The 24,432-nt window shown below is 47.3% G+C and overlaps 2 pseudogenes; one reads left to right on the forward strand and one right to left on the reverse strand.

The window, feature by feature from the left end:
• Positions 1–8,218: 8,218 nt before the first annotated feature.
• On the forward strand, positions 8,219–10,996 carry LOC119251346 (lathosterol oxidase-like; annotated as a pseudogene).
• An 11,146-nt stretch (positions 10,997–22,142) lies between these two features.
• On the reverse strand, positions 22,143–22,703 carry LOC119252195 (NEDD8-conjugating enzyme Ubc12-like; annotated as a pseudogene).
• Positions 22,704–24,432: the final 1,729 nt, after the last annotated feature.

Genomic DNA, 24,432 nt, shown 5'->3' on the forward strand with positions numbered 1-24,432 from the left:
CTGTGTCCCAAGGAAAATATTTGTATGCGATGAATGAGACTCTTTTGATTTGTGGGCAAACACCAATCTTACCTGAGGAATGAATGACAAAAACTAAGGTAATTTATATTTGGTTAATTAGCAGACACTTTTCTCAAAATGAATGTCTGGCTCTTGAAGGAAATCAACAATTGAAAAATGACAGTAATTTCCTGATAAATATAAGCTCTCAGATCAAACCAGAATTATGAAAAATTGAGTGCATCACTACTTGACAATGTACAGTATCAACTTTTCTTTGGGATTTGTGGTTAAAACTAAAACATATTTTTTGATTATTTGATTCAGTGTAATTAACACTGAAATCTATGTAACTTAGTGAAATAATGTATCACCTTGAAAAAATCACACATTAGCACGAGTTCCAACCAATATGCAAGAGAGGTCTATGGAAATGACACAGAATAGGAAATATTCCCTGATATAATTCAGGTTTCATTTTGCAAATAACCTTTGAGAAACCACCACCTGTATAATTTTAATTCAGTATCAAAATGGATATTCACAATTATCTGAAAACACTACTAGCTTCTTCATTCCTCCAGGCTGCTGCTTCTCCCAGCCCAAATCCACTCCTCCCTAAGGTGGGGAAGGGATTTGGAGCCTCCCCTTTCTGTGGATGTCACCCTGTCACAGCATCATGTCTCCTCCCACAGGCTCTGTGGGGTGATGCAGCTTGATGACCCCACACTCACCCATTCTCTCTCCCCATCTCCTGGGGTGTCCAGGGAAGAATCAGCATCATCCCTGCTCCAGTGACAAAGTCTCCAAGGACTCTCCTGGATCATTCTCCCCAGGCCCCTGGATGGGGTGTGATGCCCTCACCCTCCTGCTGCTGCTCTGGGGGCCCCTGGCCCTGATGGAGACCCAGGCGGGTGAGTGCGTGTCCAGCTGGACACTGTTGCTCCAGGAGGGAGGAGCCAGGAGCCCCCTGCGGGTGCAGGACCCCAGGAAAGGCTCATCTCCCCCCAACCTCTTGTACCCCTACAGGCCCGTTGTGTTCTGGCCCCTTCTGTCCCTCCCGCCTCCCCTGAGTGCTCTGGGCCCCTGAGTCTGGGCCCTTCTCGGCCCACCCCCTTTTCACTTTCAAGTCCCCGCCCTTTCTCCCTTCAGGCCCATCTCCCTGGTCCCTGGGCCCACGCTGAGAGGAGGGTCAGCCCGGGTCTCCCCTCCCGCCCCCAGGTTCCCACTCCCTGAGGCTTTTCTACACCGCGATGTCCTGGCTCCGCCCGGGGAGCCCCGCTTCATCGCCGTGGGCTACCTGGACGACATGCAGGTCGGGCGGTTTTACATCGACTCTCCGGGCAGAGTGCGGAGCCGCGGGCGCCCTGGGTGGGGCAGGTGGGGCAGGAGGACCTGGACGAGGAGACTCAGAACCTAAGGTACATCGCACAGTGGTTCAAAGCGCTCCTGAGGGACCTGTGCGGCCGCTACACCAGAGCGAGGACGGTGAGCTTCGCGGAGCGGGCCAGGGTCAGGTCACCCCCCATTCCCACCCTAAGGCCGGGTTGTCCGGGTCTTAGGGTCCGCTACCCCTCGAGGCTGGTGGATCTGCCAGGACCCTCCAATGGGAAGGGACTGTCCTGCCGATTCTTTCATTTCAGTTTAGGTTTATTCAGGGTGATTGGTGGAGTGACTGCGGGGTGGGTGACCTCAGGGCTGACCACTGGGCGGGTGTCAGGGTCTCACACCCTCCAGAGCATGTGTGGCTGTGAAGTGGGGCCAGACCTGAGCCTCCTCGGCGGGTATGACCAGTTCGCCTACGATGGCGCGGATTCCATCTCCCTGAGCGAGGACCTGCGCTCCTGGACCCCGCGGACTCGGGGGCTCAGATCACCCAGCGCGCGTGGGAGGCGCAGGGGAGGCCGAGCGCGTCAGGCACAGTGTGCAGAGCAGCTGCTTCCCGCGGCTCCACAGACTCCTGGTTTTGGGGAAGGAGGTGCTGCAGCGCACAGGTAAGAGGGGCCACAAGGCCTCGGACCTCCCCTCTCCTGGCGCCCACAGGGAAACTGGAATAATGGCAGAACAGCACTGCTTTCTGGGCAGAGAGGGAGAGTCCCCTGGGTTTCGTGTTCTGTGCTAGAGAGAGACTCGCCCCAGAAGACACACTTTTCTGGACAGTTAAGGAATCCAGTCTCTCCCGAGGGAGGGGAAGCCATCCTGAAATAACTCTTCCCTGGATCTTTTTGACCTGGCAGCCATCCTGGAACCATGAGTTTCTCTTCAAGGTCTTGTTTTTGGTCTGAGAACATTTTTGGATCTGACTCATGCCTTTCTGTGTCATGCACCCTCCACCCAGGTCAGGAGCAAAAGTCTGTGTTCTCCTTGGAGACCTGCATCCTCCTACCCTGGGTTCTCACCTGATTATCCCAGATTCCCCAGACTAGGCTGGTCTGAGCTTTGTGCTTCCTCCTTCCAAACAATTGTCATGTCCATTCTGAGGATGGTCAGTGAGGCTCCTCAGTGTCCAGGAAGGAAAAACCCAAAGTGTGAATTTTTTGACCCTTCTCCTCAGATCCCCCAAAACACACCTGACCCTCCACCTCACCTCTGACCGTGAGGTCACCCTGAAGTGCTGGGCCCTGGGCTTCTACCCTGCGGACATCACCCTAACCTGGCAGCGAGATGGGGAGGACCTGACCCAGGACAAGGTGGTGGAGACAGGCCTGGGGGGATGTAATCTTCCAGAAATGGGCGGCTGTGGTGGTGCCTTCTGGAGAGGAGTAGAGATACATGTGCTATGTGCAGCATGAGGGGCTTTTGGAGCCCCTCCTGACATGGGGTAAGGAGTGGGATGTGGGCACTGAGCTCTGCTCAGAGGAATCAGGAGCCCTTGTGGAGACCTTTAGTGCATCCGGTGGAGACCTGAGGCTCAGGTCTTCCCTTCCCTTCCCTTCCAGTGCCCCTTCTCAGTCCTTCATCCCCACCAGGGGCATAATTGCTGGCCTGGTTCTCCTTAGAGCTGTGTCACTGGAGCTGTGGTGGCTGCAGCTGTGATGTGGAGGAAGAAGTGCTCAAATAAGGAAAGAAGTGGGATCTTATCCACTGGGGGTTTTCATGTCCAGGAGAACTTGCCCTTCCTGGTTACTAGGGTTATGATCCACACACATGTGTTGCCCAGTCTGGAGCTGATTGCAAACACTCACTCTTTGTAAGCACTTTATGAAAATGAATCACCAATTGTTCACCTTAGAAATGTGGTGATGGGATCTGTTTCCTAGTAAATGTCATAGGGAATGACCCTGCTGAGGAAAGACTCCAATTCCCTTTCATATCCATTCTTCATATATCCAGTCCTGACCTGGGTCTTCAGTCACAGTTCTAGAAACTTCCCTGTGGCCATATGGGATTCCTTTAGGACTTGTCACCTGACTCCTCCTTGTTTCACATGATGTTTCTTCCCACAGGTGGACAAGCAATCAGCTACAGATCAGGGTGTAGGTAAATGTGGATCAGGGGCTGGATCCTGAGCCCCTGAGGACAGTGTAGAGGGAGCTCTAGGGAGAGTCACCCTCATCAGTTCCTCTGAGGGTCTCATCTCTGGGCTCTGACCAGGTCTTTTTGTGTACTTCCTCAGGCAGCAACAGTCCCCAGGACTCTGGATGTCTCTCACCCCTGGGACACCCCAGAGGATGGGGCCAGGCTGTGGGGAGCTGTGAGTGGGACAGTCTTAGGATGCAGTGGACTATTGAGATTGTTATCACTTAATGTAACTTACCCAAATTTCTTCAATATTATTTTCTGTCATAGAATGAGAGCTCTGCCTTGTGTAAGACTGAATGTTATAGGATTTCTCTCCCTGTTTTGTAACTTCAGGATCCTCTGCTTTATTTAATTTTATTTGTTTTTCTAGCTGTCAGGGATTGATATAAAATTTTTTATTAAATCTATTTGTTCTTTTACATCATTGTTAATTTTTGTATAATATTTGATTTCTCTCTCAGTGCAGTCTTTATAGTTCTCTCACCACCATAGCACCCATAATCCATAACTCTAGTCCCTTATCTCTTCCCTCCCCTGTTCAGAACCATCTCTCCCTTTCCCCTTCTGTATGCCTCACATCTGGGATCTGGTTGTAAGTTTTGTCTTTATTCTGACACTTTTTTTAAAAATATATATTTATTTATTTATACAAGCATTGGGTACAGTCAGAAGCGCGGGAGGGTGAGAGAATTCACCAGAGCCAGAGCGGAGAATAGAACAGGAAGACTGATGAAATACACTGCTGGGGGAGCAGCAGGCAATAGGAGAGATCTGTGTGCCATGTGGGATCCTCACCCAGAGGCCAGGGATCGAACCGGTACTGCAGAGGCTGAGGTTAGCTTCGCAGCCCAGCGCTCAACCACTGTGCTACCGGGGAGGCCCTTTATTCTGACCCTTTGTTTGATTTCTGTATATCCCACATATAAGGGAAACCACCTGATATTTGTTTTTCCCTCTGACTTATCAAGCTTATTATCCCGTCTGCCCCATCCATATTCCCAAATGGCCTGAGTTTGTTTTTGATCACTGAGTAGTATTCCACTACTATTGTATGTATATACAATATCTTCTTGATCCAGTCACCTATTTTTTGGCATTTGGGTTGTTTCTAGGTTTTACCTATTATAAATAGTGCTGCAATCAACATAGGGGTACAGGTGTTCTTTTGAATCAATGTTTCTGTGTCCTTTGGTAGATCCCTAGGAGTGGAATTGCTGGGTCATATGGAAGTTCCATTTTTAGTAGACTGAGGAACCTCCACACAGTTTTCCATAAAGGTTGTACCAGTTTGCCTCACACTAACAATGTAGGAGAGGTCGTTTTTTACCATATCCTCGCAAACATTTGTTGTTGCCAGATTTTTAATATGTGCCATTTTTAATATTACTCAGCAATCAAAAAAGATAAACTCATGCCATTTGCAGGCATGTGGATGGAGCTAGAAGGAATTATGCTCAGTGAAATAAGCCAGAAGGAAAAGAAAAATATCGGATGGTTTCACTTATAGCAGGAATGTAGGGGAACCAAATGAGACCTCAGTGTAAAAAAATAATAACAATACAAAACACAACAAAAGAAAAACAGACAATTATAAAGCAGAGACATCCTGCAGGGGAGGAGGAGGGAGAGGGATACAAGAAAGGAGGGAGGAGCACAGGGGACTGAGGTGATGGTGCACAGGTGCATTGGGAAGGAAACTCTATGGGGACTACACCTGAGGGGTGGGGAAGCAAATATTGTTTAAAAATGACAATGATGTAAAAAATAAATAATTTTAAAATAATAATTAAAAAATAAATAAAGTATCGAAAAAAAATAAATAAAAGCGAAAACACCAGAGGAGTGATGGTTCCTGCCAGACGGATAAACTTTTGTTCCTTTTGTTTGCTTCTTCAGGTGCCAGATTTGTGTACAGCACACGGGCTCCTCCCCTTTTAAGGACTTCACAAAAATCAAGCCTTGCAGAAGCTACAAATATTTACTTATTCTGATCTGTGCCTTCTCTGGGTGGGAGTGGCATCCCCTCCAGATCGCAGAAGGCCCGAGAAGTCCGCAAAGCTCTTGTAAGAGAAATAATTCCTAGATATGGGGTCCCCGTGACTATTAGCAGTGATACTGGCCCAGCCTTTCATGCTGAAATCACCAGTCTCCTGACTCGCTTACTTCACATTACATGGAATCTTCCCGCCTACGGGCCACAGAGTTCAGGGACAGTAGAGCGAGTCACCCGAACCATTAAAACGACTCTGGGAAAATTTTGCCAAGACACAGGTTTGTCCTGGTTGGACCTTCTCCCTTAGTGCTGCTCAGAATTCGGTGCACTCCCAGTGCCAGTGACTACATCCCCTCTGAGATTTTGTTTGGCCGGACTCCCCTGTTGTGTCTGTGGTGAGGGGAGACTTCAGACACACTGGCCAACTGGGACTAAATTGGCAGCTGCAGCTCCTTAGTAATGTCCTACACAGAGTCATGAAACTGTCATCCAGAGGGCCCTGCTCGTCTGGGATACTGAGCTCATCCCCACAAACCTGGGGACCGAGTCTGGGTAAAGGACTGGAAAAAGAGCACTCAAACCTGTCTGAGTGGGGCCCTGTACTGTCATCCTTACTCCCCTACTGCTATCAAAGTTGCAGGTGTTACTCCGAGGGAACAACACTCCTCAGATACGCCAGCTCGCGCGAGACGTCGGCACAGTGGACGCCTGCCCAGACCCTGCACACCAGGTCAGACTGACCCTGCAGAGAGACTCGACCAAACACCGTGACCTGCTGCAGCCCTGCTCCAACCACAGCCGGAAGCGGGTTGGCCTGCGCACAGCAGAAGCTCGGGGAGCATCACAGGAGGAATGCTTATGGGCTGCTGGGTTGGACCCAGTGTTGGCTGCTTCCCTTGTTTCTCTTGGTGGGACAGCATCACCACATTGTGCCTTGGCTCACGCCTGTCCTGGGTGCACTGGTCTCCATTCTTGCCCTTTGGCCGTGTCTTTTAATCTGGCCACACTGTTTATCCATTTCTGTTTGGAGGCTACTAAACTCCAAATGTTAACTAGACAATATGCGCCCTTAGGCTCCTTTCCCGCTGCTTGCTTTGAGTCTAGACCTTGATACTCCCTAGCACATAGTAGGGACATCAAAAGGGGGAAAATGAAACAGAAAGCTTCCCAAAGCTGCTGCTTGGGGGATTCTACCGCTTTGATTCTGCTGCTCGCTGAAGCGAAGAAGTTGCTGGGTGTGCTGCACTGCTTGTCCGTGGTGGTAGCAGTGACTCCTTGAACCCCCTTCCCAAACAATGAAGAATGCGTATGCTGTGATGGATGGGATAGCAAGTTTCCTCATACAAACTGTACAAAGCCTTGCCATTCTTGTTCTTGGTGCTCAGCCCTTTGGGGAGCGATCTCACTGAGCCTGCTGGTGTGACATTAAATCTCTCTCCACCTCTCTGAGTGCCATCTGATTTCTCTGTGAAATTGCCGTAACAAAACCACTTCATGTCTGTGAGAATGGCCTGTATCATAAAGACCAGACATTAACAAGTGCTGGCAAAGACATGGAGAATAGGGAACAGTCCTACATTGTTTATGGGAATGTAGACTGGTTCGGTTTTGATGGAAACAGTATCAAGGTTTCCGCAAAAAGCCAAAGCTCTCCTGACTAAGAAGAAGGAGAATGGAGGCATCACAATCCCAGACTTCAAACTGTACTATAAAGCCATAATAATTAAAACACTATGATACTAGAAAAAACAAACACACAGACCAATGGCATTGAATAGAAAACCAGAAATAAACCCACATATTTATGGACAACTAATCTTTGACAAAGGAGCAAATTATAGGCAATGGAATAAGGACAGTTTGTTCAAGTCAATAAATGGTGCTGGGAAAACTGAACTGCTACATGCAAAAAATGAAGCTACACTACTATCTCACACCATGCTCAAAAACCAACTGAAAATTGATAAAATAATTCAACATAAGACCTGAAACCATAAAATATACAGAAGAAAATATACACAAAACACTACATGATATAAATATCCATCACATCTTTAAAGACACAACCCAAAAGCAAAGAAAGTGAAGGAAAAGATTAACAGCTGGGATTACATCAAACTAAAACCTTTTGCACAGCAAAAGAGATATTAACTAAAACAGAGAGACCCTTTTGATTGGGAGAAAATTTTTGCACACAGTACAACTGGTAAGAGACTGATCACAAAGATCTAAAAGAGCTCACAGGACTCAACAAAAATAAACAATCCAGTCAAAAAATGGGAGGAAGAGCTAAAAAAACTTCTCCAAAAGGAAATGCAAATGGCCAACAGGTATATGAAAAATTGTTCAACATCACTTAAATCAGGAAAATGCAAATCAAAACCACAATGAGATACCGCTTTACATTAGTGAGAATGGCACATGTTAAGAAAACAGGAAACATAAGGGGGATGGGAATTGCATGGGAATATAACCAAGATGAAAATGCATACATTGTGAAAAAATGAAAAAATGATGTAAAATATATATATAAAATAGGGTCTTCCCTGGTGGTGCAGGTGGTTGAGCACCGCGCTGTGAAGCTGTCTGCAGCCTCTGCAGCTCAGGTTCGATCCTGACCGGCGAGGATCCCACATGGTGCAGCAGACCTCTCCTGTCCCACCGCTGCTTCCCTTAGCAGTGTATTTCGTCAGTCTGCCTTTTCTGTTCCCCGCTCTGTGTCTGGTGAATCCTCTCACCCTCCAACAGATCTGGCCTGTACCACAGTTCTTGTGTAAAATGAATAAATAAATCTTTAAATCTATATATATATATAAAATAAAATAAAATATTAAAAAAAAAACAGGCAACAACAAATGTTCACAAGGATGTGGAGAAAAAGGAACTCTCCTACATGGCCGGTGGGAATATAAACTGGTCCAACCATTATGGAAACTGTGTGGAGTTTCTTCAAACTACTAAAATGGAGCTGCCATATGACCCAGCAATTCCACTCCTAGTAATCTACCCAAAGGATACAAAAGCATTAATTCAAAAGGATACCTGTCCCTATGTTTATTTCAGTACTATTTATGATAGGTAAGATGTGGAAACAACTCAAATGCTCAAAAATAGATGACTGGATCCAGAGGATGTAGTATATACACAATAAAATACTATTCAGCAATAAAAAAAATCAGCACATGCCATTCTCAACATGGATGGAGCTAGAGGGATTATGTTCAGTGAAATAAGCCACAGATATGAAGAAAAATATTGGTTGATTTCACTTATAGGAGGAATATAGGGGAATGAAATAAGGGCCAGGAAAATAAATAACAGTAATAATAAATAAGAAACCAAAATGAGCAGAAAACTATAAACCAGAGACATTTTGCAAGGGAGGGAAGGTAGAAGGAGCAAAACGGGGGAGAAGAGCAAAGGGACTATGGTGATGGTTCATGGGTGAATTGGTGCTGGGAATTTTATGGGAATACACCTGAGAAGAAAGCATACAACCAGACATTGTACAAAAATGAACAATGACATTATATATATATATATATAAAACATTATATGTATATAAAACAGTATTGAGATTTCATAGAAGATTAAAAGTGTATCTAACATAGGGCTCAGCAGTCCCACTCCTATGTATCTACCCACAGAACACAAATACACTACTGTGAAGGACACCTTGCACATCCATGATCACTGCAGCACTAATTACTATGTCCAAGCTATGGAAACAACCAAAATGCCTGAAAGAAGATGAGAATTCAAGAAGTGGTATGCAGGTAATAGAATACTACTTAACAGAAAAATAAACTCATGCCATCTGGGGCAACACGGATGGAGCTAATTGAAATAAGTCCAAAGGAGAAAGACAAATATGTCACTCATATATGGTGTAGAGAAGTCTAACGAACGTAAAAACTAACCCTTGAACCCCTCAGGCTGGGCCTATGGCTGACAGGGCTGCAGACCAGCCCAGGCTTCCTGCCCAGCAGTGCTGGTGGTGGACTGACCCTCTCTAGTTTGGCATCAGACTCATTTGATGACAAAGCCTGACTCCCGCTGACTGAGTCCCCCATTGTGTCTTGTTGCACCTGCACCGCCCCTGGATCCTCCAGCCTCTCCTATTTGCTGGAGCTAAGATGAATCTTGTACTCGCTGCTGATAATTATTTTTTATACCATTTCTATATCGAACCACAGGGCCAGAGTATGACATCTTCCAACAAACTATCATTCTCCTGGTTATAAAAAATCTTAGTGCTTTTATCCTTTATTTATTCTTTGTGACAATGAGCTGTTATTTTGTCTATAGTCATTCCCTAATGAACCCCCACACTATTTATAGAATCAAGTCTAATGAGAATCATGTTTACTCTTAGGCCATTACCATGGATTGAGTATTCCCACCATCTCACTGTTTCTGTGGAGCTGAGAGAATGCAGCAAATTGTATGACAGCATAGGAGAGTTTCCAAACAGCTGGATTCAACTCACTGTTCTGTATGGTCCTTCCTCTTTCTCATCAACACGCTGATCTACTGGATTCACAGACACCTTCACCATAGACTTACAGATAAGCGAATCCATGAACCTCATCTCTGGAAGATCCCTTCTTCACCTGCAAGTCATGGTTTTCACCCTGTGGATGGTTTTCTTCAGAGTCTACCTTATCATCTCTACCTTTTATCTTTCCATTACATCAGCTGGTTTAATTAGGTTGTACATCTCGGTCAATGTCTGCACAATTTCCATTCATGACAATGATTTCTGTCTCCTCAAATCTTAAGGCCATTTATTAATGACTCAGCTCATCATACAGACCATTGCCTCTTCTCTAACTAAAACTGTGGACAATATTTTACATTGCGGGGTAGAGTTGGAGGCTCATTCAATAACCCTTCCTCCTTTGAAGGGAAGAAGGTGACAGAAAAAAACACAGAAGCCAGCAGAAAGTTGTAAAAAATAAGAAATTATTCAATGGAGAGTTTACAAATCTGAGCAGATTATTGCCCAATTATAAATATATTTTTAAAGATTTATTTATTCCTGCATACAAGAACAGGGGTACAGGCCAGATGTGCAGGAGGATAAGAGAATTCACCAGAGACAGAGTGGGGAATGAACAGGCAGACTGACTAAAATACACTGCTAAGGGGACCAGCGGGAAGACAGGAGAGGTCTGATGCACCATGTGGGTATCTCCCTGGCTGGCCAGGATTGAACCCACGCTGCAGAGGCTGTGAACAGCTTCATAGCGCTGTGCTCAACCGCCTGCACCACCAGGGAGGCCAATTATTAAATATTTTTAATGATAGAAAAATAATCTACATCCAGCCAGAGACAGCAATGGTAGCATTTGAAACTCCTCATTGAGAGCCCTGCTGAGGGATGGTCGTGCTGAGAGACCAAGAGAAACCAACCTCCTGTGTAAATACCAGGGGTTGACCTAAGTGGTGACTGTGTCTTTCCAGCCAGTGAATCTGTAACTTATATAGTCTCATCAAAAATTTTTAAAAAGGTGGAGAAAAAAGAAATGATGAGGAGACCATGTTATGTCCTTTTGCCTTAACCCACCACATTTGTTAAGAAAAACTCATTGTGCTAATAGCACCAAGGCTCAGCGCCATAACAAGGAACATGGGTACAGTGACAGGTGGTGCCCGGTGTCAGGAGTGAGCTCCATCTTCCCTGCTGGCCTGGCAATGACCACCTGTAGTACTTTGTTCAAGGGGAAGCCCCAGTGTGACAGCAGGTCTGATAAAATCAGTAGTGACTCTGTGAATGACCTTTTCATATTTCATATGTTCCCTGTTCTCTGGGACACTGTTAAATGTTACATTTTACTGATGAATAAATAAACTGGAATTTAAAAAAAAATGATACTACTGTGATTTATCAAATGTGGGATTATTTAATTTAACATTTTGATCTTTAAAAACCATTATGTAATAAGTGTAAAATTATGTGAATGTAAATACATTTAGAAAGGGAAATGTGATGCCCAAGTAATATATTTCACTATTTTTTTTAAAGATTTATTTATTTATGCATGGAAGAACTGGGGTACAGGCCAGAGGTGTGGGGGTTAAGAGGATTCACCAGAGACAGAGACCAGTGGGGAACAGAACAGGTGGACTGACTGAAATACACTGCTGAGGGGAGCAGTGGGAGAGTCAAGAGAGGTCTGCTGCACCATGTGGGTCACCTCCCTGGCTGGGGATTGAATTCATGCTGCAGGTCTGCGGTTAGCCTCATAGTGCTGCATCTTAACCCCTTGCACCACCAGGGAGGGCCTTCATATTTTTTTAAAGTAAACTGAGGCATTGCAGTTTTGATATGTTTTGACATTATAAATCTATAACTTTCAATGAAGGGTAACAATGGCCAGTATTTAGCCCTGTCATTGAAGATTAGCATTGAAATGGTCATCTTCCCAGCTTTCTTTCTCTACCTCCTCTGCCAAAAAAATCTAATAAAAACATTCATGTGTTTTAACATAAATACATTGGAGAAACATGGTTTGCAAACTATTAGCTATTTCTGTGAAACCAGTAAAAGGTGATTAGGACTATTAAACACACATACACACACACACACTGACCCTTGAAGTCTGCATGTAAAGCAGTGGCTACCCGAGGGGCATGGGAAGTGTGACCACAGAGCAGGGAGGGGCACAGTGAACTCTACTGGAGGCCCGAGGGCTCAGGGGTGGGTGTGCTACAGTGACAGCACTTATGTGGGGACCCTGCCTCAATAAAGATCCTCTGGTCTCTCTTGTTGCAAAAGGCATCCTCAGGGCATCCCGGTGGCGCAGCGGTTGAGTGCTGGGTTGCGAAGCTGCCCGCAGCCTCTGCAGCGCTGGTTCGATCCCCTGCTGCTCCCGGCCACCGGAGGAGGGTCCCACATGGCGCGCAGACCTCTCCTGCTGCCCGCTGCTCCCTTCAGCAGTGTACTTCGGTCCTTCTGCCTGCTCTGCTCCCCGCTCTGGCTCTGGTGAACTCTCTCACCCTCCCAAGCATCTGACTGTACCCAGTGCTTGTATAAATCAATCAATCAATCTTTAAAAAAAAAAAAGGCGTCCTCATGTGTCTGGGGTCACATTAGCATAACGTGAGGAGGTGGGGAGACTGGCCCAGCCCTGCCCACCAGGCCCCTCCCCACACTGACCTGTGTCTCTCCCTGATGACTTTCCTGCTCCAGCAGAGGCGGGGCTGGCTCCACCCCCGCCTGGACTTTGTGTTTTCCTGAGGAATAATGTCCACTTCCCTACTGCAAATAGATACCCAGACATGAAAATATTTTTTTCTGGGTTGTGTTTTTGATGTGTTAATTGAAAAGATGCCTAAAATTTGACTGGAAATTAGTAGGAGGTCAGAGGACCAGCCAGAACTGCAGGTTTGCTGTGCTGAGTCTGTGCAGGTGGGGGCGGGAAAGGCTGTGAAGAGCCAGGGGACGGGGCCTGTGCTCAGTGTGTCGTGGGCTTAGATGTGATCATTCCTCGGGGTCATCTTTCTGCTCTTTTGTCCTTGTCCTTCAGGAGCACCTGTCCCAGCAGGGCCTGTGGTCACAGGGACTCAGACCCACCTGGGCCTGTCCTGTCTCCAGGATGTGGGTGGAGGCTGCGGGTGGCTGGATCAGGCTATGCTCAGACAGGGCTGGACCCTCAGCCTCAATGTGTTTATATTTTGCTTCTTTGGGTTTTTCTTCGAGCACACCTGTTCTTTTTCATGTTCAGGGATCAGGCTTAGGCACCGCTATTGTCCCCACAAGGCCCAGGGCTGCCCCTGCTCACAGGAGTCTAGTGTTAGAGATGAATTTTCAGACGCATCCTGGTGTGGGTAAGAATTGTGGGGAAAGTGACCCAGAGCAAGCGTGTGGAGACAAGGAAGAGGCTACTCTCCTAGCATGGACAGGTGGGCCCTACTAGGATGGCACCTTTGAGAGAAGACCTGATGGACATTCCATGCCCACAGGGTGTCTGCAGAAGCTCTGTCCAGGCAGGGCGACCTCAGCCCAGACGCCCCAGGACGGGGATGTCTGTGTGTCAGAGGCTGTGACTGGGGCAGGGGTCACTGAGATGGGGTTTGGGCACCCACATCATGCAGACGTTGAGGATTTTGGAAGGGCTTTGCCTTTTCTCTGAATAAGACGTGGGGTCACACGGCCTCTCTGGACAGAGACCCCCTATGTCAGGGCCCTTTAGGCGCATCCGCCGTGAGACACAGAGCACCTGGAAAGAGACGCGGGGACGACACAGGAGAGGGGCATGTGGAGAAGCCCCCTTGCTTCTCAGTGCTGGGCTTGCCCCAGGGACAGGAGGACGTGGAAGGAGACACTTGGGAGAGACCCGCGGGGACACCAGCCTTGACTGTGGTTTGTGCTTTCATTTTGCTCCTTTTGCCCCAGACTGGCCTGGCCCCTTCCATTGGCTTCTGTGGGTCCCCTCGATGGTGCCTGAGACTTGTGGCAAATTTCAGGCTGCAGTGGCCCCACTTTGGGTTAACCCTGTGTGGTTGGGTATTTACCCACGAGGGGATGGGAAACTGGGTGTTTTGTTGGGAAACTCTTTTTCCTTCCCTTCCTCTCTGCGCGCCACTCTCCTTTGTCCTTTCACACTCAGAGTGTGCTCTGCCTTTATGCGGCAGATGGCAGAAGCCATTTAGAGTATGCAGGTTTGGGGGCTCTGAGGTGCTACTCACTCTGCCTGTTACAGACTCTGGGTATTTTGTCTGACCAAGACCTATTTCCCCTTCTCTGCTGCTCTGTCTCCACTGGGTCCTTCACCCGAAGCAGAAATCCCCCCCAGAGGTAGAGTGTATGAGGACGAAACCCTCAGTGGGGATCTGACCCGAGTCCTGTTGTGTTTGGGGCAGGACCTTGTCCTTGGCCTGGCAGGTCAGGCTGGAGAGGGACTGACCTTCAGGTGAACTGAACAAGCAGACAGATCAGGCCAGGGGCTTATGGGGGAACCTCGACTCCTTGGGGACAGTGTCTTGTGTCCTGAGGCTCCTCAGGGACACCTGTTCACACTGAGGGCGACAGGGTCACAAGCAGGCACAGGTCTGTTCTTCATGGGGCCTGGGTCTGGGCCTCTGTCCCCAGGAGTCACTGGGTGTGATGATGGGGAGGGAGGGCAGTTTGCCTGGCTACGGAGTGGGTGTGAAAATCAGCGCCTCCAGCAGCTCAGCTCAACCCAGAGTATCAGAAAGCACAATGGTTTGAAAGCATGTGTTTTTGTTTTTGGAAAATTTGGAACTTGGATTTGGATTATTTTCTGCTGTATCTTAAGAAACTGGAGGGAACGTGTCAGGGAAAGGCGGTGGTGTCCCTGCAGGCCCTCCCTCACAGCCCGGCCCAAGGAGAATCCCGAGTGTCTTCTCAGGGTCCTCTGCTGCCTCCTCTAGTGAGCAAAGGGCTGATGTCATGGGGAGGGAGACCTGCCCTGTCATGTCTTCCCTCCTGGGGATGAATGTGGGGAGTGAGCCCCAAGTACGTGTGCAGACAGCTTGACCCTGAGGGCTCCAAGGGCCTTTGTGGGAAGGAACTTGAAATATAATTGGAAAGAAGAGCATAAAACAGCACTGAGCTGCCTCTGCCGAGAGCCCAAGTTCTAGCTCTGGTGACAGCTGAGACTCAGACGGGCTGGCTCACATGATCTGGCAGCTTCCTTAGCCTGGCCAGGCCCTGGCCTAGTCCTTTCCCTGAGCTCAGGGTTTCCATCTGTTCTTGGGTCTGTGAGAAGGGAAGTCCTTTCCCAGCACAGCCTCATGTGCTCAGGTTTTTGTTGGGGGTTCAAAGTGCTCATAGGCCCTTCTCAGGGACCCAGGCTGCTTATGTGAGGACACCCTGCACGGCCAGTGTCTGGGCGGGAGCTGTGGCTGGAAATGAATGGTGATTAGGACCTGGAGCACCTGCCACGGCTCCTACTGGCATCAGTGGGAAGATCCAGGGGCCCGCAGGTAACAGAGACCTTCTACCCTCATGACCCACACATGTGATGTGGGGAGGCTGACACACCTGTCCCCTCACTGATGCCAACATTGGACTAATATGATAGGACCCCTGACTCTCAATTCCAAGCAGGCTCTAATGAGCAATTGTGGGAAAGCTGTCCCTGGTGGAGACAAGGTCAGCTCTGCCCATGTCCTCAGAAACCAGAGATCGGGCTGTTTTCCCTTTAAAATTTTTAAAAGAAAAAGTATAATGCTCTGTTTTTCTGCACTAGTGATGGTCATCTGTCCTTTTGAAATCCAAGGTCACCTCTATCTTTGGGATTTTTTTATGCAGGGTCAGTTTGGTTTCTGGCATGTGAGAGCCCAGAACTGGCCCCTTGTGACCCTCACAGCCCTTGTGCCTCCTCCTGCAGAGGAAAAGTCGTCCCTTTCACTCAAGGACTCTCCAGCCACCCAGCGTGCAGTGTCCCCATAAGACAGTGTCCCCAGCAGTGGTGTGTCCAGGGAGTAGCCTCTCCCAGCACAGGGTCTTGCTGTCCAGTCCTCGGGAGGGGCACGTGACTCAGTAGAGAGACTCCCACAGTTCCCATCTGTGGGTACCCAGAGCTTTGAGTGAGGTGCGTTCCTGCCTGGACCTCTCCCCCTAGAGACGAGACTGAGGTCAGAGAGTTACTGACAGAAACAGGAGCCCCAGGGCCTACCCCAGGCTAGACTTAGAGCAGATCGTGTCAGTGATCTGTGCCTCAGTTTCTTCTCTGACACCCGGGATATGCCATTATTATTGTAATTTTTATTTTTAAAGATTTATTTTTATTTATATATAAAAGAACTGGGGTGCAGGCCAGAGGTTCAGGACCTGAGAGGATTCACCAGAGACAGAATGCAGAGCAGAATAGTCAGAGTGACAGATATACACTGCTGAGGGGGGCAGTGGGTGAGACAGGAGAGGTCTGCAGCACCATGTGGGTAGCTCCCTGGCCTGGGATCAAACTCTTGCTGCAGGGCTGGCCATAGCTTGATAGTGCTGAGATTTAACCCTTGCGCCACCAGGAAGGCTCCACCTTAATGGTTTGTTTATTTTTAATCAGTTACTTATTTATATATATTTTGCATCATTGTTCATTTTTGTACAATGTTTGCTGTCTTTTCTCAGGTCTGGTCCCATAGAATCCCACCACCAGTTCTCCTGTGCTCCATCACCATAGTCCCTTGTGCTCTTCCCTCCCTTGTTTTGATCCCTCTCCTTCCCCCTCCCCTGCAGAATGTCTTGGATTTATGGTTGACTGTTTATTTTATTTTTTTTTTATTGTTATTTTTTCCCGATCCCTTATTTGATTCTCCTATTTTCCTCCTATAAGTGAAACCATCCGATATTTTTTTTTTCCTTCTGACTTATTTCACTGAGCGTAATCCTTTCTAGTTTCATCCATGTTGCTGGGGATGGCATGAGTTTATCTTTTTGGATTGCTGACTAGTATTCCATTGTGGATATATTCCACATCTTCTTCGTCCAGCCATCTATATTTGGGCATTTGGGTTGTTTCCAAATCTTACCTATTGTAAATAATGCTGCAATAAACGTAGAGGTGCAGGTATTCTCACCAAATGAAGGAGCATCAACATATATAAGACAATTATTATCAGCTCTGTAAATAGACATTAGAGAAAATACATATGTAGTAGGAGACTTCAACACCCCACTCTCACCGATGGACAGATCAATGAGACAAAATTAACAAGGACACTAGAGCACTAAATAAAGATCTAGACCTCATGGGTTTAACAGACATCTGTAGGACACTGTACCCCAAAATAATCCTAATACACATATTTCTCAAGTGTGCTTGGATCATTCTCTAGAATCAATCACATATTGGTCCACAAGATAAACATCAACAGAAACATTATGATCAAAATCATCCAACAATCTTCTCCGATCATAAAGGCATCAAACTAGAAATAAACCATGAAAAGAAAGGAGGAACCTCCACTTCGTGGAGATTGACCCCACATTGCAGGGAGAACATTGGATTAAGGAGATCACTCATTGTCACAGGGTGTTTTGTTTCCATTTGAGGCCAAAGAGCCAGATCCCCATTTACACTGCAGTGTCAGTGGGATCATTTATGGATTTTAATAGTGTCCTCTGCTTAGGCTCAAGGAGGCAAAATGCCCAAAAACAAGGTGGATACAGTCTGCACACTTTTGATGGTCATTTTAGCTAAAAGCTAGGAAATAGTTTGACTGTCCCACCACTTTACAAATGTATGTAGTTTGCATGCTCTTATATGAAATGATTTTGTGGTTTTATGTCTTCAAATATTAAAAAAGTTGATGATTTGAAGTTTAAGGCTATAAGTTTCTGGCTTGTGTATTTTCTGTTAATAACTTGTTATATAATGTTAAAGTAGTACTCATAGAATGGCACATATTAAAAACTAGCAACAACAAATGCTGGCGAGGGTGTGGAGAAAAAGGAACTCTTCTGCACTGTTGGTGGGAGTGCAACTGGTCCAACCACTGTGGAAAGCTGTGTGGAGATTTCTGGACCTACTAAACATAGAGCTTCCATATGATCCAGCAATTCCACTCCTAGGTATTACCCAAAGGACACAGAAACATCAATTCCAAAGAACACTTGCACCCCTATGTATATAGCAGCACTGTTTACAATAGCTAAGCTTTGGAAACAGCCCAAATGCCCAAAAATAGATGACTGGATCAAGAAGATGTGGTACATATATACCATGGAATTTACTCAGCATTCAAAAAAGATAAACACATGCAATTTGCAGCAACATGGATGGCGCTGGAAGGGATCATGCTCAGCGAAATAAGCAAAAAGAAAAGAAAATACCGGATGGTCTCACTCATAGCAGGAATCTAGAAAACTTAAATAAGGGACCAGGAAAATGAATAACTAAAGAAAGTGAAAATCAAAATCAACAAAAAACTATGAACCAGAGACACTTTTAGGGGGGCGGGGCGGGAGGGAGGGATTGGGGTCAGAATGGGGGGGCTGCAATTGTATGGGGAATATAACAATAAAATTTATAAAAATAAATAAATAAATAAATAAATAAGTAAATAGATAAATAGAAAAAAAATAAAGTAGTACTCATAGAAAGGAATTGGTGTGATTTGGGTGACTGCATACAGGTTAATTATAAAGTGAAATTATTTCCTTCTCCTTTTAAAAAAGATTTATTTTTATTTATTTATGCAAACAAGAACTGGGATGTAGGCCAGAGGTGTGGTGTGTGTGGCGGGGTGACAAGATTCACCAGAGACAGAGTGGGGAGCTGAACAGGTGCATCTATTGAAATACACTGCTGAGGGAGCAGCAGGTGAGATTGGAGAGGTCTCCTGTGCCTTGTGGATCAGCTCCCTGGCAGGGATCCAATTCATGCCACAGTGGCTGGTGATAGCTTGATAGTGCTGAGACTTTAACTCCTGGGCCACGAGGGAGGCCCTATTTCCTTCTCTTTCATCTAACTTCAGACATTCATTTTTCTAGAAGAAATGACCATCTCTTGCTCTAATGAAATGATGCTTCAGGCATTGTGTGTAAATATGAGTTTGTCTAATGGAACTGATAATAAAAATATTTACCATAGCTATATATGGTAATATTTGGCTATGAAGGTATGAAAAAAGCTAAGCTGCTGTTAAGATTGACTAATAGTCTTGTGGATGAAAGGAAGAAGTAGAATTAGATTAACTTATTTGTTGAAAGATCAAAGGTGAATAACGCATCATATTTATATGGGGTGATAACATGTATTTTGGAATTTTGTACCTATAACCCTAAAAATGTACATATGGTGGAAAAATCAAAGTTATCCAAATAAATATAATAAAAATAAATAACTATGAAGATGAATCAGGCATGGAGTCTGTTCCAAGGAGAGTGTGGTCACAGGGATGTGTTGAGAACGGAGGGGCCAGGGAGGCTTCAGATTGGACTGTGACAATTACTCAAAAGGTGGGGGGACCGAGAAAATTATATTAAGTGTGACACATCATTAAATTATTTAGATGTTCATTGTTTCCAAGAGAAGAAAAGAATAATATATCATAATATTCTTGAAAAGGGTCAAAACTCCTCTAATTGTATGCTGAAGATTTGTGCATTTCTCCAAACAAAGTTTTATCTCAAAGAAAAATCTTGACCCAATTTGAACTCTAGTTGTTAATTGGAATGCTCAAGTGTTGAGAAATGAAACTGACATGTGTAATTAACTTTGAAATGCATCAGAATAATAAGATGGATGAATAGAGAGACGGATCCGTGGGTAAATATAAGGGATAAAGCAAATGTGGCAAATGCTAATGCTGGGATCTAGGTGGTGTGTTCTGCATGGTTAGTTCAATTTTTCTGTGTGCTTGAAAATATTCATCAATACCACAGACTGAGCAGGGAATTCGTGTCTCATTACGACTTGTGCTGGTGACATGAAAAAGGATTGCTCAGAGTCCATGTGTAGGACAATGAGAAGCCTGGAGGGACCACACCACAAAGGTGCAGCCCAGCTCATGGGGCAGTCTCATTTGTATTAGAATCAAACAAAAAATTAAAAAAAAAAAAAAAGACCAAAGAAGCAGCAGGCAAATGGGGAATGCACAAGTGTGTGGGGGACTCGTAACCATATGGCCCATCCAAGCCTGGGAAAACAGGGAGAGTCAGGGGTTTGCTACTCTAAGCACAACATCTATTGCTGTTTTCAGCATTTGCTGCAACGGGACTCTTCGGACTTTTGCCCTGAGAGTTTCCTTATCTCAAACTCTCCCTGTTCATACTCTTGAGGCACAAATGAGTCAGAACAAAGAATAATCCAAACTCCCTTGTTTCCTCTCCTTTTTTTTTTATGAGTTTTTTTTTTTAAGATTTATTTATTTATTTTATACAAGCGCTGTGTATAGTCAGAAGCGCGGGAGGGTGAGAGAATTCACCAAAGACAGACTGGGGAGCAGAACAGGCAGACTGACAAATATACTGCTGAGGGGAGCAGCGGTGGCAGGAGAGGTCTGTGCACCATGTAGGACCCTTGCCTTGGTGGCCAGGGATAGAACCGGCGCTGCAGAGGCTGCGGGCAGCTTCGCAACCCAGCAATCAACCGCTGTGCCACCAGGGAGGCCCTCCTCTCCTTTTGTTTTATGGGGGTTCAGAATCAGGAGAGGAGGCAGCAGAAGGCACAGAAAGGGGTTGATATTGTGATGGTAGAAGGGTCAGCCTGGCCTCGGCTTTTCCAGTCCACCAGAACAAGGGACAGTGGGCCTTGAGCACTAAAGAAAACATGAAACACATAATATACCCAATCTGGCCATAACCCATATTCTGATATTGAGACCTGAAAACCAGTTTGTTGTATTTAGCCAGTGGGCTAGATCATTTAGATGGTTTATGGTGGCATTTTTTTCCTCTTGTTGGAGTTGAGCCATTTGTTGCTGAAGTTTGTTTCTGAGATCTAGAGTATCTCGTCCTAGATGATTGCGGAAGGCACTGTGAAGGAGCCATTGGATGTCTTCCCAAGAGGAGGTGGTGGTAAAAGGAACAGGAGTAATGTGCATTGAGTGGTACTGGGCATCACAACTAAATCTGGTGCATGTCCTGAGGGCTTGTTGATATTCTCCAAACCAGGACACTGCAGCCTCAAGGGTATGTAATTGTTGTAAGATTTCCTGATCAATGGTGGTTTGAGTCAGGAGTTCAGAGGAAACATTTTGAAAATATTGATTCATTTGCTGTGCAGTGTGAATGGAGTGAGATAGGGCGATTATAGCAGTAGCAGCAGCCGTGGCCGTAGCAGTGGCAGCAATAATAGCAGCTATGAGGACACCCAAAAAGAGTATGTTCTAAAGCTTTGGTAATTTATTCAAGACCAGATTCTCCAGTCCCCTCACGGGTAAGATTAGCTGGCAGCCAGACCTCAGCTCTTTGTTTTAGAACGAACACATGAGTAATGTTAAGACTAGTGATATTATGATGAGTGATGCAAGGGGTTAACTGTGTGGCATGGGCATGAAAGGGGGCATTAAAACCTTTAACCCTTTGGTGGCTAGAAGCAGAATAAGTAGTCACAGTAATGTTAGGTGTTCTGGAGGTCATAATAATAATCCAGGGTTTAGAAGCACAGATCATGACCTGAGCTATAGTGTCATTACTGGTCCATACAAAGCTTCCAGCCTTAATAAGATCCTTAACGGATCACTGGGGGTGGGAGGGTAGGAACGTTTAAGGCGATGCACTAAAAATGATATTTTAAGGGAGGCATTTGAGAATGATGTCTGATTCTTCTTCTTCTTCTTTTTTTTTTTTGCAGTAACATTCCCCTTTAATAGCCTGGTGGGACCTCCAGTGGTGATGGAGGGGTGGCGTGCCGGGGCCCTGGCCACCCAGTCCCCTGAGCTCCGCACCCCAGAGCCCAGAGTGGGGGACTGGACAGCACCCAGCAGGGGGCTAGACAAGCCAATTCATTTCCCATTGCTGAGCGGGTTGGGGAAGGCAGCGCCGACCTTAATCACATGGTGGTTAAAAAAAAAAAATAACTATGAGCCGGTGGCAGGGAGAGGCCAGGCCAGGCATGGGCTTCCCCCACCGGCTGCCCCATGCCTCCCACCTGTGGCCCCCAATATTTGCAGGGGATGCCAGGCTGCTGGCCCTGGCGAGGGGGGGGTGTGTGCGCCAACCCTATTTCAGGCAAAGCTCGAAGTAGGTGGAGCCGATATAGCCGCCCCGCATGGAGCGCTGCACGTTCTGCTCAAACAGCTGGCGGCCTGGCGGCCTAGTTCAGTGGGTCTTCAGGGTTGGGCTCCAAGAAGAGATACTGCAGGCCATAAATTATGGAGTTTATCGTAAGGACTGGCTTCCAGTCCTCTCTGAGGATGTTGAGGCAGACGTTGCCCTCGAGGTCAATGTTGGGGTGATACACCATCGTCCCACAGGTCACCTTGGGGGGGTCATGCGGGTAACCCTGGCCCCCTTAAAACTGAACATAAGCTTCCCGCTCTTGTAGAAGCCCTCATCAGGACAGATAACCAGCTGGAAGTTGAGGAGGTCGTCGGGGTCTGAGAAGCTGATGTCACACGTCTTGGGCAGGTTCAGCTCGTTTATGTCCTTCTGGATCCGCAGCTGCGCCGCCGACGCCTTCTTGCTGCTGCCCTTGGTGCCGCCCGGGGCGCCTCCTCCTTCTTCTGCTGCTTCAGCGAGAACAGCTGGATCATCCGGCCGCCGCCGCCGCTCCGCGCCCACCGCGCGGCCCGCGCCGGCTCCCGTAGTCCGCCTCGGCCTGGCCCGCCCGGGCGCGTTCGGAGGCGCTCGGGGGCGCTAGGCCCCGCCCCGCCCCCCGCCGCTTCCCGCCCTCGCGGCTCGTCGTCCGCGGCCGGGCTGGCGGCGGCTCCGCGGGCGCCCGGGCTTCTCGCCGCTCCGCGAGGGCGCTGGAGGTTGCGGCGGCGGCGCGGAGGGGCGGCGGGTCCCGCAGGGCTCGGCTTCGCGGCAGCGGTGGCGTCGGCGCGGGCGTCCGCAGCGGCCCCGCCCGCCGCCTCGGAGTGACGTCTGACTCTTAATGAGGCCCTGCTAAACCGGGGTCCCAGTGTCCAGGGTAGCTGTAAGAATGAAATGGAAGGGCCCAGTTCCAGGCTGTGTTAGTTTCCTGGACAATACATTTCAGGGTCCCCAATTACTCGGGACCAGTTAGAAAACAAAGACTTTACTGTAAAGGGCAGGAATGGACACAGTGCAGGTTTTCTGATCCCACGCAGACTGGGTAAAGGAGGAGTCAGAGTCCTCAGTGGCTTTGCAGGTTTTTATTGGGATTACCAGGTACATGGCAGGCAGGAGTGCTGAGGGGCTGATAGGCTGGCAGGCCTCCCAGCCCCCAGCAGGTCTGCACTCTGGGCTCCCTGGCCTTCTCTCGGCTTCTGCTTCTCTTGCTTCTCTCTTGGCTTCTCTTTTAGCTTCTCCTGGCGTCCCCGTGACGCTGCCCTTAAAAGCCCAGTCCCAGCCCAGGTGAATCCCATCTACCTATGCCCACACCCTATTCCAGGTGCCCCCCATCAGGCATGCATTCAGGACTGCAAGGATCCATCATCTATCCTGATGGCGGGAGGGCAGAAAAGCCTGACATTTTTCCTTGCCCTACCCACCTACTCCTGGTGCTTGAATGAAATTTGATGTTTCATTAGTTTACTGTGATTTTTGCATCCGTACCTAGATAAATGTGATTCATATACCATTGAGGTTGAAAAGGGATGCAATAATGACCAGAGCTGTGGGTAGAAAGGGCACACATGGGCAGATCTTCCATGAGGAAAAACAAATCATGAAAAAGGAAATACCATTGTAGTGGAAGGACAGGACACTGAGCAGGTTTTCTGATCCAGCAGACTGGGTAAAGGAGGAATCAGAGTCCTCAGTGGCTTTGCAGGTTTTTTTGGGATTACCAGGTACACGGCAGGCAGGGGTACTGGGGGCTGATAGACTGGCAGGCCTCCCAGCCCCCAGCAGGTCTTCACTCTGGGCTCCCCGGCCTTCTCTAGGCTTCTGTTTCTTTGCTTCTCTCTCGGCTTCTCTTTCGGCTTCTGCTGGCGTCCCTATGATGCCACCCTTAAATGCACAGTCTTAGCCCAGGTGAATCCATCTACCTAGGCCTGCACCCTATTCCAGGTGCTGGCCATCAGGCATGCATTCAGGACTGCAAGGATCCATCATCTACCCTAATGGCGGGAGGGCAGAAAGCCTGACATTTTTCCTTACCCTACAGCCATCCACCCTGATAACCTTCTTGATTACATTTAGTACTGTAATTTCTTAGTGGACCGGAAGGAGGAAGCCAATTTCCTCCAGTAAATTAATGAATGAAGAATAGGTGCCTTTACCTCTCTCAGACCTTCAACATGGGAGTAAATTAAACACAGGTGGGTTTAATATATGTGTCCAATAGGTGGTATTGTTACACAGCAACCCGATA

This window comes from Talpa occidentalis, unplaced genomic scaffold (assembly GCF_014898055.3).
Source record: "Talpa occidentalis isolate TD23 unplaced genomic scaffold, MPIMG_talOcc4v2.1 talOcc4.2, whole genome shotgun sequence".
NCBI lineage: Eukaryota > Metazoa > Chordata > Mammalia > Eulipotyphla > Talpidae > Talpa > Talpa occidentalis.